The following is an 11,218-nucleotide window of genomic DNA, read 5'->3' on the forward strand; positions in this document are numbered from 1 at the left end:
TGTTGTAGCATCTCTGCGGTAGCCCCCTGGTGCCTTGGCTTCTCACGGCCTGGTCCTTCCCAGATAATGGGGAGATGGTGGTCCGTTAAACAGACCGGACAGCCGCTTTTAGCTTTCCCCCAAACCAGCATCTCTCTCTCCTCCGACAGGACTCCATTTTTAGCCCAATCCAATTTCTTCAGGGCTCGTCCTGCCCAAATCCCTGAAGGTGTTCTTCTAATTACAACCACCCCTTTCACGGTGGCCAGTCCGAGATAGGGTGGAATGGTACATGATTCACTGGCCATTTCACCGGCTTCTGTTTCACTTTAGTCAGGAACCGGCTTGAGCTGCTCAACTCCTTGGATCCCTTTTCTTTCCAGCAATACTGTGTTCCTGTCCAGTACTTGCTTGACGATGTCAGTTGTGTCAAACTTGGGTTTCACTGCTGCATGCACAGGTTGCTCTCTTGCTTTGACCCACACGCGCTGTCCCTCTCGGAATGGCACTCTGGGCGTCAGCTTCTCCTTTTTGTCGCTGGAGCCCCGCCCCACTTCCTTCGTGGTGAACGGCCGTTGGTTGAGTTCCATCGCAGGGGCGGGTCTTTCGGCTCTGCTTCTGTCATTCAGGGCCTGCCCTATTTCCACCGCTTGGGTGCTCCAGCTGTTGGTGTTAGCATTTTTAGCTATCCAGCTTTTCACTAACCCAATGGCTCGTTCCACCACTCCGTTAGCTTGTGGGGTGTAGGGTGGCGAGTAAACTCGCATCACTCCATACTTCTGACACCACTGGTCAACCTGTGAATTACGGAAATGAGTTCCATTGTCCGTACGCAGCTCTTTCGGGATTCCCAGGGCATTGCATACTTGTTCCAGCATGCCGACAACGCTATTGCCGTTTGCTTTTCTGGCTGCTTTTGTAGTTACAAACCCCGACATAGAATCCACCAGCACTAAGAGGTACTTCTCACCTCTCCTTCCTGTTATCCCCATGGGACCTGCAACATCCATGCAGACTGAGCCCCAGGGGACCGTGCTTTTGATGGACAACCCATCCATCCGCTGCCCTCGGCGACCTGCGTTGTATTGACCACACACTTCACAGTCCCTTAGCACGCGTTGGACTTGTTTCACTGGGATCCAAAGGTCTTGCTCCTCCAGCTCCTTACGTGTAGGTCGCACGCCTGCATGTCCAAGGGCCTCATGCACGCTCCGCACGACCTCGACCACGTATTCTTCTGGGACCTCCCGTCCTCTGGGAGTACTGTCCCACTTCTCGGTACCGACAAAGACGATCTTTCTTTGTTGGACATAACAGTCCACTTCATCATTCCCACGCCAATGAGCTCCCTCATGCGTGTGTGCTCTTTGATGCTCAACATCTATTTCCAACTGCAGTTTTAGCTCAGCAATCTTTTTCCACAAGTCTTTGTGTGCCACTGGCTTGCCCTTTGCTGTCTCGAAACCATTTTCTTCCCAAATGGCCAAGTCCTCTCTAAGGGCCTGAGCACAGTAGTAACTATCGGTTACTAACCTGGCACTTTTGATTTTCCTTTTTACCAGCTCCAGCAATCCTTCCAGTACTGCCGTCACTTCTCCGGCTTGAGCACTACCGGGGGCCTTTCCTTTCTGACGGCATTTCTCTTTGCCATCCTGCTTCAGAATAAATCCCCAGTATGCCGACTGGTCGGACCCCTTTCTGGATCCATCGGTGTAGATTGTCCATTCCGGTTGTCCTGGCTTCTCAGGTGTTTCTTGTGGTTTTTTCTTACTGGTGGGTTGTGCTGGCCCAATTTCAAGCTCCGGGTCCAGCAAGATGTCCTCCCATCTTCCCCACCGAGTGTTGGTTGCTTTAGTACTTTCCACAGTCCCTTTTCTTAGGTACTTGTGAACTTGACTTTGTGTGATGACTTTAACTGGTTGTCCTTGTGCTAAATCTTTCAGCACACCCCAATAGCGAGCTAACACCGCTAGCTCTTTCTCTTCCTGCGGGTATTTCTTCTCAACAGAGGTTAGGGTGTAACTCCATAGGGTAACCAAGCCTCCATTTTCGTTACTGACTTTGATCATGGCATCGTCATTCTCGCAGCTGATTTCTGCCACCAGTCTTTCTGACAAACTTCTTGGCTCCAGTCTCACAGCTGCTTGAATGGCTCTCCTCAATTCTTCTAAGTTCTGTTGATTGGCTGCTGTCCAAACCCAGGGTCTTTTTCCCTCTTTCTCATCGTCCTCACTTTTCCTCAGGCAGTGGTACAAGGGTTTGGCATATTTTTGATAGTTGGGTACATGGTCCCTGACATAGTTGCACAGTCCCAATATTTTCTGCAAGTCATTTTCTGACTGAGGTGGTTGAATGTTCGTCAGCTTTTCTCTGTACCCATCCGAGAGTCCCAAGTCCGACGTGACTTCGAAACCCAGATAGTTCACTTGGAACTGTCCAAATTGACATTTCTTGAGGTTTAGTTTCAAACCTGCCTTAGTGAGGTTTTCAACTACTTTTTGTAGCCTTTCTAGGTGTTCTTCTTCTGTGTCATCAGCAATAAAAACATCATCAATGTACACAGTAGCACCTACGTCCCCCAGTACCTCCATCACTGCTGACTGGAACACATTTGGGGAGTTCTTGTAGCCCTGGGGTAACCTTTGCCACACATAGCTTTTGCCTTTGTGGGTGAATGCAGTTTTACCTTGCGATTGTCTGGCGAGGCGTAGGGAGAAAAACCCATTAGCTAGGTCGATGCAAGACTTGAACTTCTTGACTCGAAGAGTTTTCAGCGCTCCTTGTGGATTGATTAGACTGGCTCGGTTTGCTATTGTTCTCCGATTCAGGGCCTTGAAGTTGATAACTGGCCTCCAACCCCCTCCAGCCGATTCAGGTTTCTTCACCGCCTGGATGGGGCTGTTGGTGATCGGGTTGAGTTCCTCTCTGATGATCTCTAGGGCACTCAGTTCCTTCACGATCTTGTCCATCTCCTCGACTGCTCCTGGGTTCAACGGGTACTGCCGAACAGGTGGATGAACCCCACCTTCGATGTGATGAACAAACTTTGGGCCCAAATCCCCACAATCGTTCTTGAACCGTGCCACCTGCGCCGTAACGATGATCTCACGCAGCTTCTCTTTCCCAGCCGGGGAGAAGTCACTCTCTTCAAGTTTCTGTTCTGTCACCGTTGGTATGTCGACCAGTTTGTACCAGTCTTGCGTTTCTGATCCTGCTTGGGTCGGGCCGACTTTCACCAATCTTGCTTTCAAGCTTGTCAGCCTTCGCTCCAGTCGGCGATGTGTGCCTTTCTTTTTACTGAGTTCGTCTAAGTCTTTTACCGTGAGGAGATTGTAGGGACCTTTCACCCACACTACTCCTTTCCAGGTCCCATACGGCATTTCTTCTACTTTTCCATTAGCAAACTGAACCTTCAGGTGTCCTGCTGTTTTTAGGTCTTTGCGGGTCATAGACACCTCCGCTCCTGTGTCCACCAGGTAGGGTACTCCCTCCACTTTAGCGTAGATTTCGTCCCCCTCCCAGTAGGCATTCTCTAGAATGACCCGCGACCTGGACGCCATTACTTTGGTGACCCTCCGGCCCCGGCTTTACGGGACTCACGGAGGGCCGTCCTCTCTTCTGGGCTCAATTTCCTATACTCCTCATCTGTCAGGAACTGACCTTTTCCTGGCTGGTTTGATGAAGCCGGAGGGTTGGTCGGTTTCCCTTGTGGTCCTGGTGGTTTCTGCTGGAACGGCCGGTTCCGGAAGTTGGATGGCGGTGCTCCTTGTTGAAACGGTCTGCTCTGGAAGCTGGATGGCGGTGCTCCTTGCTGGAACGGTCTGCTCTGGAAGTTAGATGGTTGTCTGATGTTAACCCTTCCAGGTGGCTTTGCCGGTTGGCTAGCCTCCTTCTTCCTTTTGTCCTCGTAGTACTGCTGTTCCAGGTCGAATCCTTGCACTGCTACATCCATCTGAGCGACTGTTGTGCTTCTCACTGGCAACTTCACGAACACGATCTCTCCTCTGCGTCCTTTTGTCACCTCACGCAGTACCTTCACATATCTCGCGGGGGAAACGGTCTGCTTAAGTGTGTGCCACAGCGGTTCCAACCTGCTTCCCTTGTCCAGCCGTCCTCTGGCTCTCTTCACCTGGGACTCTTCATCATCCATGTCCTCCAACACCAGCCTTTCATAGTTGCTCTGCGCTGAATCTGTTCCAACCATCGGGTCCGAGGTCACGCTGGTCAGCCACAACTTTTTGGCTCCCTCGTGGTTGGTGGTAGACAGCACAGTTGGCCAAACATCTTTCAGATACTCCTCATTGTTTTCGTCTGCGTTTTTACTCCTAATCACTAACCTTAGATTCTTCAGCTCGGCGTAAGCGTCCTGTCCCGTATTAGTGGCAGGTGGCTGAGCTGACACCCCTGGTGGTCTCGCCGGAATCTGCGGTCCTGGCTCCGAAGACGTTGCCTGAGGTTCCTCTTCATCAGCCGACACTTCGTCCAGCTGCTGTTGAGTTTCCCTGGAGTACTTGTAGGCGGCTTTCTTCAGTCGTCGCAGCATCACATCATACATAATTCCAATGTATGCGTTCCTGAAGTTGGTAGTCAGGGAATAGTGTGCTGTCAGGGTGGAGCAGGATGGTGTCATCAGGATGTTGGCCCATTCTCCGATTGTCGCTTCCACCTCGAGCTGCACCCGGTCTCCCAATCTGCTGGCCCATCCTGCCGGGATCTGGTACTCAGTTTGGCCGACCTCGGGTACATACGTACGCCGTCCGTCCTTAGCCTGCACTGGACCCCAGGTCACGTCTCTTGCCAGTCTTTCAGAAGATTTCTCGATGTCAAAGGTCTCCATTTCTTTCTTCTTACCCCGGTGCTGTCCTGTTCGGAGTGTCTTGTGCTCTGTCGGTGGTTGCTTCGGGTCGGAGAAGACACTGCCGTGATCACTTTCCTCTTCTTCTTCTCCAGGATGTTCGATCTCCGGTTGCTCCTCTTCGTCCTCCGAGTCGCTGATGTCCTCATACTGTTGTTGTCGAAGAGGTTCTCTCCCAGGGGAGTTCAGCGGTCGAATCTTAGCTGGTTTCATCGGTCCTTCTTCTTTCGGGACCGTCGGCTGCTCATTCTTGACTCTTCCCACATTGGGTTTTTTCGGTTCACTGCGGCTCTCTTCAAACGAGAACTCCTTAACGTACCTTGCTGCGGAGAACCCTGGTTCAACAGATGCCTCCTTTATCTTTATCCTGGGTGGCTGCACGGCCTTGGCTTTACCTTTCTGGGTGGTGTTTGAAACCTCACTCTGGGGAATTTTTAAGGGATATTTCTTGATTTCTTGGGATGGATGGCTAATGCGGCATTGCTCCTCCATCTCAGCTGCCAATTTCACCCCTTGCTCAGTGCGGAGTCGATGCAGACGGGGGTCAACCACCACCACCACTTCTTTGAGCACAAAGAAATGACTGTTGGTTCTGGCTATATTCACCACTCCGTTCTCCGCAATTGATCTGGCGGTGTCCCTCGGCAGATCCGGTGATCTTAGTCCCTGCACACTCACTATTACTCTTCTCATGCATTCGTTGCTGGCTGCCGTCAGGCCCCGCTCGAGTCCGTGCCACATCTTCTTCCGATATTCCTCCAGACTCTCTCCTTCTTGGTAAACGTCAATCGGGACTAGGATTACAGCACCATAAGGGAGATTATGGCCTTTCATTATTATTATGTCTCCTCGAGTTGCTGCACTACAGGAAGCTTCCAGCAATTTTGAGTCTGTTTTGTAACACTTTCCTGCCTGGCTCTTAAGGTTGCGTCGGAAGTTTTTATTGTGGATCTTGTATCTGTCGTTGGTGAACACAATTAGTCCATCACCCTCAAGATCCCATATCCCTCCAATAAACTGATAAATCATGAGCCCGGATTGCAGCCTTATGCTACCGGTCCCTGGTGGTATTTCGGCCAGTTCTCGGGCCATCCTCCAGGTGTCCGATTTCTGAGTCTTCTTCTTGGGGCGGCCGGGGCCCCACTGCTCCTCGTCCGATTCCTCTTCGTCCTCGTCGGAACTGCTGGCCGCTGAAGTTTTCGTAGGTGGCTGTGGAGGCCTCCTCTCCGTGCTGTGGACTCGGGGATGAAACCCGAGCTCCGGGTCCCGTTGAGGGGACCATTCCTTGGCTGCATCCTCCCACTGCTCCTCTGTGAGTCCGCCGACGAGCGCTCCCTCGGGGTCGTCCTCATTGGCCGGTGCAGGTGGGATGTCCTCGTTCCGCGATGGACCCGGTGGAGCTGAGGGACCCTCGTCGTTGTCGTTGCCGCCGCTGTCGCTGCTGTCACCGCCGTCGTTGTCGTCACTGCCGCCCGTCAGGTCTATCAGAACCCTCGAAGGTTGCTCCCGCTGGTGAGTCGGTGTCGTGGCTCTGCTGGGCAATCGGGACGGAGCCTCGGCCACCTCCGACCCTGCCTCTTCGAGGGCCTGCTCCTTTTTCTTGGTTTCCTTGTAGGTCAGGAGCCTCTGTAGGGCCTCCTTGCATTCTTTGTACTGACTCACCCCCCTAGCGAGCTGGTTCACCAGGATCCCGTCGATGCCTGCTGCCAATGTAGCGGTTTTTACCACTCCGTCGTACTTTTCAGAGGGGCTGTAGACAATCCGCAACTCGCCAGCCGTCCATCCCTCCAGGAGCTCGGCGAACCATTCCAGCCATTCTTTAACCTCCGGCTTCTTGGTAACTTTCACCGGGCATTTGACGACCCCCAGTCGGTGACCATTCCTAAGCCGGGAGCAGTAGTACATCTGAGTCTGTATCAAGTATTTCATTGTGTCCAGAGCAGTGTCCTGATTGTAGTGAGATTCAAAGAACATCTTCTTATTTGTCTCAATCCAGGATTCTAATCCATCACCGAGTAATATTAACATTACCGGTAAGTGTGACAATGTGGATTGGGAAAGAAGGGATTGACGATTTTTCCCGCCTTGGCCGATGTTGCTTGCCTCTTGTTCCATTGCTGGCTTTTGTAGGGGCTTCAGTCCCCCTCCTTCTTCTCCACTCATAGTTGTCTTTGTCTTCGAGTCGCCTATCCCCCAAAGCCTCTCTTTGCGCTTTCGAGTAGGGATGGGTCCAGGCTGGGTTGGCTACTGGCTTCACTGTCTGGATCTGGTCATTCCATCCTCAGTAGAAGCTTTCCCTCACCTGCATGCTATACAGTTACTGCGAGGGTTGTGACTGATGGCCTTATCAGTCACCACTAACTCTCTTCCCTAAGAGTCAGCAACCCAAGTGAGCTATTCAGAGTCTCACATCTGTTTTTACTGACTTGGTGTCTTTGGGGCCCGCCTACTCAGTTGTGCGCCGCCCCACGTTGGGCGCCATGTAGGTTATCCTGCAATAGTCAGCCCCGCCCTCTCCTCACAACTTCACAGGGCTGCCTACTGACCAGTTCTCCGTCTAACAGGTCCGGAAAATCTCTGAGACCTGGGTATTACCCTAAAAGTACTCTATAAGAGATAATCTATTTAAACTGGTGGCGAAAGTGATTCGTCTAGCTCTAACTACCTCCAATCCAGAAGTTATGACCCTTTACAGTTAAGAAACAATCAGCTGAGTAGCCCTCGCAGCTGCATAATTCCAATAACCACTTCTGTTAACGGTAGCCCACTTTCTAAATCATAACTTGCACTTGGAACCGGCTAGATTATGTTTAGTGACTTAGATGTAAGTCCCAGGGTCATTATTTACTCTCACCAAAGGAAATTATGAAGCCTCCTATTTACTGGAATCATGTACGTTAGTTTTACCTTGATTAAAAGAACTGGACACAGATTAAATGACTCTATTAATTCCAATGTCCACCAACCTCATTAGAATTTTGTAGTATAAATTTATTAAGCAAGCTTAAGCAGGGATATGCGACATACAAATCAATTATCAATCGTATATAGATCAAAAACAGTGTAATAAAATTTACATGTACAATCATACTACTCTGTCTCCTTTCCCTAAGAGTTAAGTCGCAAGTTCTGAAATAGAATTTCAATGGGCAGATTCAACTCATACCCAGACGATGGTGGATCTTTTGGCAACAGGAATTTCTTGCATCCTTGGTTGAGGTCTTTGCCTTGTGTGGAAGGATCCTCCTTAGAAAGGAAACAAAGTAGAACGGGTCCGAATCCTTTTGCAAGACCCAGTTCTTCCTCCCCGTGGGACCTTTGTCCTTCCTCCAAGTCTTGTTGCAGAGTTTGGGAATGCGGGGTTGAGACGAGACCAGCGGTCGAATAAAGAACCAGAGATGGGGCGATGGAACCCAGTCCTTTCTTAGCGGTGTGAAGTCCGAGCTTCCCCGTGGTTCTGAAGTGTGGTCCGTAGCTTAATCTGCTCCTCTGTGAGTTGTTTCTCCTTCTGCGCCGCCGGACTGGGAACAGCTGGTTCCTCTTTTCAGCCCCTTTTTATGCCTCTCTCCACCATGTATGTGTATGGGGAGGTTTGGCCTACGTGACTTTCTTCACGGCCGCTGTCTCTCATGAAAAAGTCCCCCCCATTTCTCAACCTGCTTGCTGACCACAGTGGAATTTCCCGTCTTTCTCCTTTCTTCCTGTGCTCCTTGGCCATCTGTTCAGAACTGCTTGCGACATTTCCTGTTTTCAGGGCTGTACTGCACATTCGTCTCTTCTATAGTCTATACTCACTTTATCTATTAAAACTCAGCAAACACATTCAACCTCTTGTTAAATTGATTTCAGATGATTATAACTTCATATTCATTGACAATACATCACATCTTTTCCTTGTTGGTAATTATTAACATAATCATTACATATTTAAATCATTACAGATCATTAATCAGAGATGCTTTGCAGAAAGTTATTGAGTGATTACTTATATTCATGTTATTCAGACTTATTCAACTTAATTAACTTTTAATCAAACTACAGGATTACTTTATTTCTTCCAAGCCATTATGCATCTTTTTCTGCGTGTGCCTGGAAAGATCTCATACCCTTATGCCAGTTTTCTTGACAATATATATATATATATATATATATATATATATATATATACAGAACCATTGTAATGGATAGTGAGCTATTTAAAATAAATTGCGTAAATAATTTAAATATATAGACTATTTAAAGTAAATTATTCAAAGTCAATTTTCTAAATTAAGAATGTCACAGATTGTTTATGGATGTTTGTCTGCTTTGATTAGCATTGTTGGTGGTTTTTATTTTGTTTTGTTTAATTTTATTTACACTTTGTAATGTTTTGGGGTTTTTTTGTATGTACCTCATGGGTTGCCGTAGCTAATGAGGGCAGGCCCTATAAAAGCTGGTAGCATCTTTGTGCCAATGAATGACTTGAAATGTCCAGATGTTTGGCACGAAGAAATCAACACTGTTGAGCCTCCATGTGTTGCCAAAGACATTTTTTTAGTCATGTTTTCCTTAGAAACCAACACTGAGGCAAAGACTGCAGGCAATAAAATTCTGTAACTAGTCCCAGGTCAGGTCTGTGAGGTTATTAGCGGGAAATAACGAGAAATAAACGATAAAGGCCAAGAGGAAAAACGATGAGGGACCAAGTCTGGTTGGTGTGAGTGTGAACATTTTGCAGGTATAAAGTGGTGAATAATGACTAAAATCAAACCGGCTTGTGAAAATCTGCCTTCAGGAAAAGGCTTGGAAATAAACAGTAGCATGAAACGGTGTTTAAATGTCCGTACAGCAGTTACTGCAGTTTGAGTTTCATGCTGCCATAGAGCTACCGTTGGAATCTACACACATAAAATCCAGAATAACTACCTTCACTTATTGATCTGGAAATGATTAGATGGTTAGCATTATTTTAATTTAACCGACTTGTGTTTATTTGACCCTTAGCCGTCAGCCGTTAGCGTTAGCATGGAGTCGTTAGCCAGATTACTTCCAGATAATATATCAGTTAGTAATACTAATATATTATGTTAAAACAGCATTCATGACAAAGGGGATTCCTAAGTAAGTTTTCTTTATTGTGTTTAGTTATTTGGCTAATGAATCGCTGCAGGGCTTGATTTGACCATCAGTGTGGTTAGGATAAAAAACGGGATGTTTACTACCGGTTACCTTCCTGCTGCATAACGAGGTAGTTCCTGTCCATCAGTTTCTCTCAGCTGATCCATGATTGAGTTATTCCAGACTCCTTTTTGGTTTTGGAAAGGTAATAAATTACTTTCTTCCCTCTACACGTTCTGGGTAACGGCTGTCAGTAAAGAATAGGGTTTATAATTGCTGGTGGAAAAGTTTAGGTCACTGTGGTGAGTCCGGTTAGAACTCCGAAGAAAACAGAGTCGCACTCCAGTGAGTTTAACTTGCGGTTTATTCCCTAACTTGACGTAACTGTGTGGTTCTAGAAAAGATAAACAACAATATAACGTTAGTGTCCGAATAATCCCCAAACAAATGACTGAAATAATATCACACATACTAAATAACTGCAATATTAACAGTCACAAACATCCCGTTTCTAAACAAATACACGACACGAAAAACCCACGTTGTGTCGCTTTTAAGTGCACACGTGTACAAAGCATGCTAGCAATTAAGGGCAAAACTGAAATACTCTGCTGAATAAACAATGTCATTGACTTCCAACATGACTTACTCGGATTTCCACACACACACATCAAAGGAAGGTGACAATAAATTGTAAACAGCAAGTTAAAGTACAAAAACTGCGAACGGTAAAATCTACAGTATATCATTTTGTTAAAATAAAATGTCGAATCTTGTGAACTTAAACTCTTTTTTGTGATTACTTAATTTATTTAAGGCAACCAGATTCCTAGATTCTGCTAAGTAAACTGTACTGTTCATGTAAGTTGGACTAGCAGCCCCACATCATCATACTGCCACCACTGAGAGGAAATGACAGGAATCTGATCTGTAAACCTTTAAAGTAAAAACTCAGAGTCTCGGTTTATTTAAATGATTCCTGGATATACAGTATAATACAGTATTTCAACAACTAGCTGTGTTTTTAACACTAACCCTAACCCATCAATACAAATACAAATATCACTCAACGTCCCTTTAATACAGCATCAAACTGGCTGGTTATTGCAAATGATTGGATGTGAAGATGAGTCATGTTCATGTGTGTGTGTCCAACTGAACAAGATATAAATTAAAAACTTGCAGAATTTTCTTCACCTTAATCAAAATAATTCAGAAAGCTCACCCTTCGTTCAACCTGGACAAGAATCTTGGTGCGTTGTCAACGACTCGTTTTCAGCCTTG

The sequence above is a fragment of the Xiphophorus hellerii genome, chromosome 18, assembly GCF_003331165.1.
Source record: "Xiphophorus hellerii strain 12219 chromosome 18, Xiphophorus_hellerii-4.1, whole genome shotgun sequence".
NCBI lineage: Eukaryota > Metazoa > Chordata > Actinopteri > Cyprinodontiformes > Poeciliidae > Xiphophorus > Xiphophorus hellerii.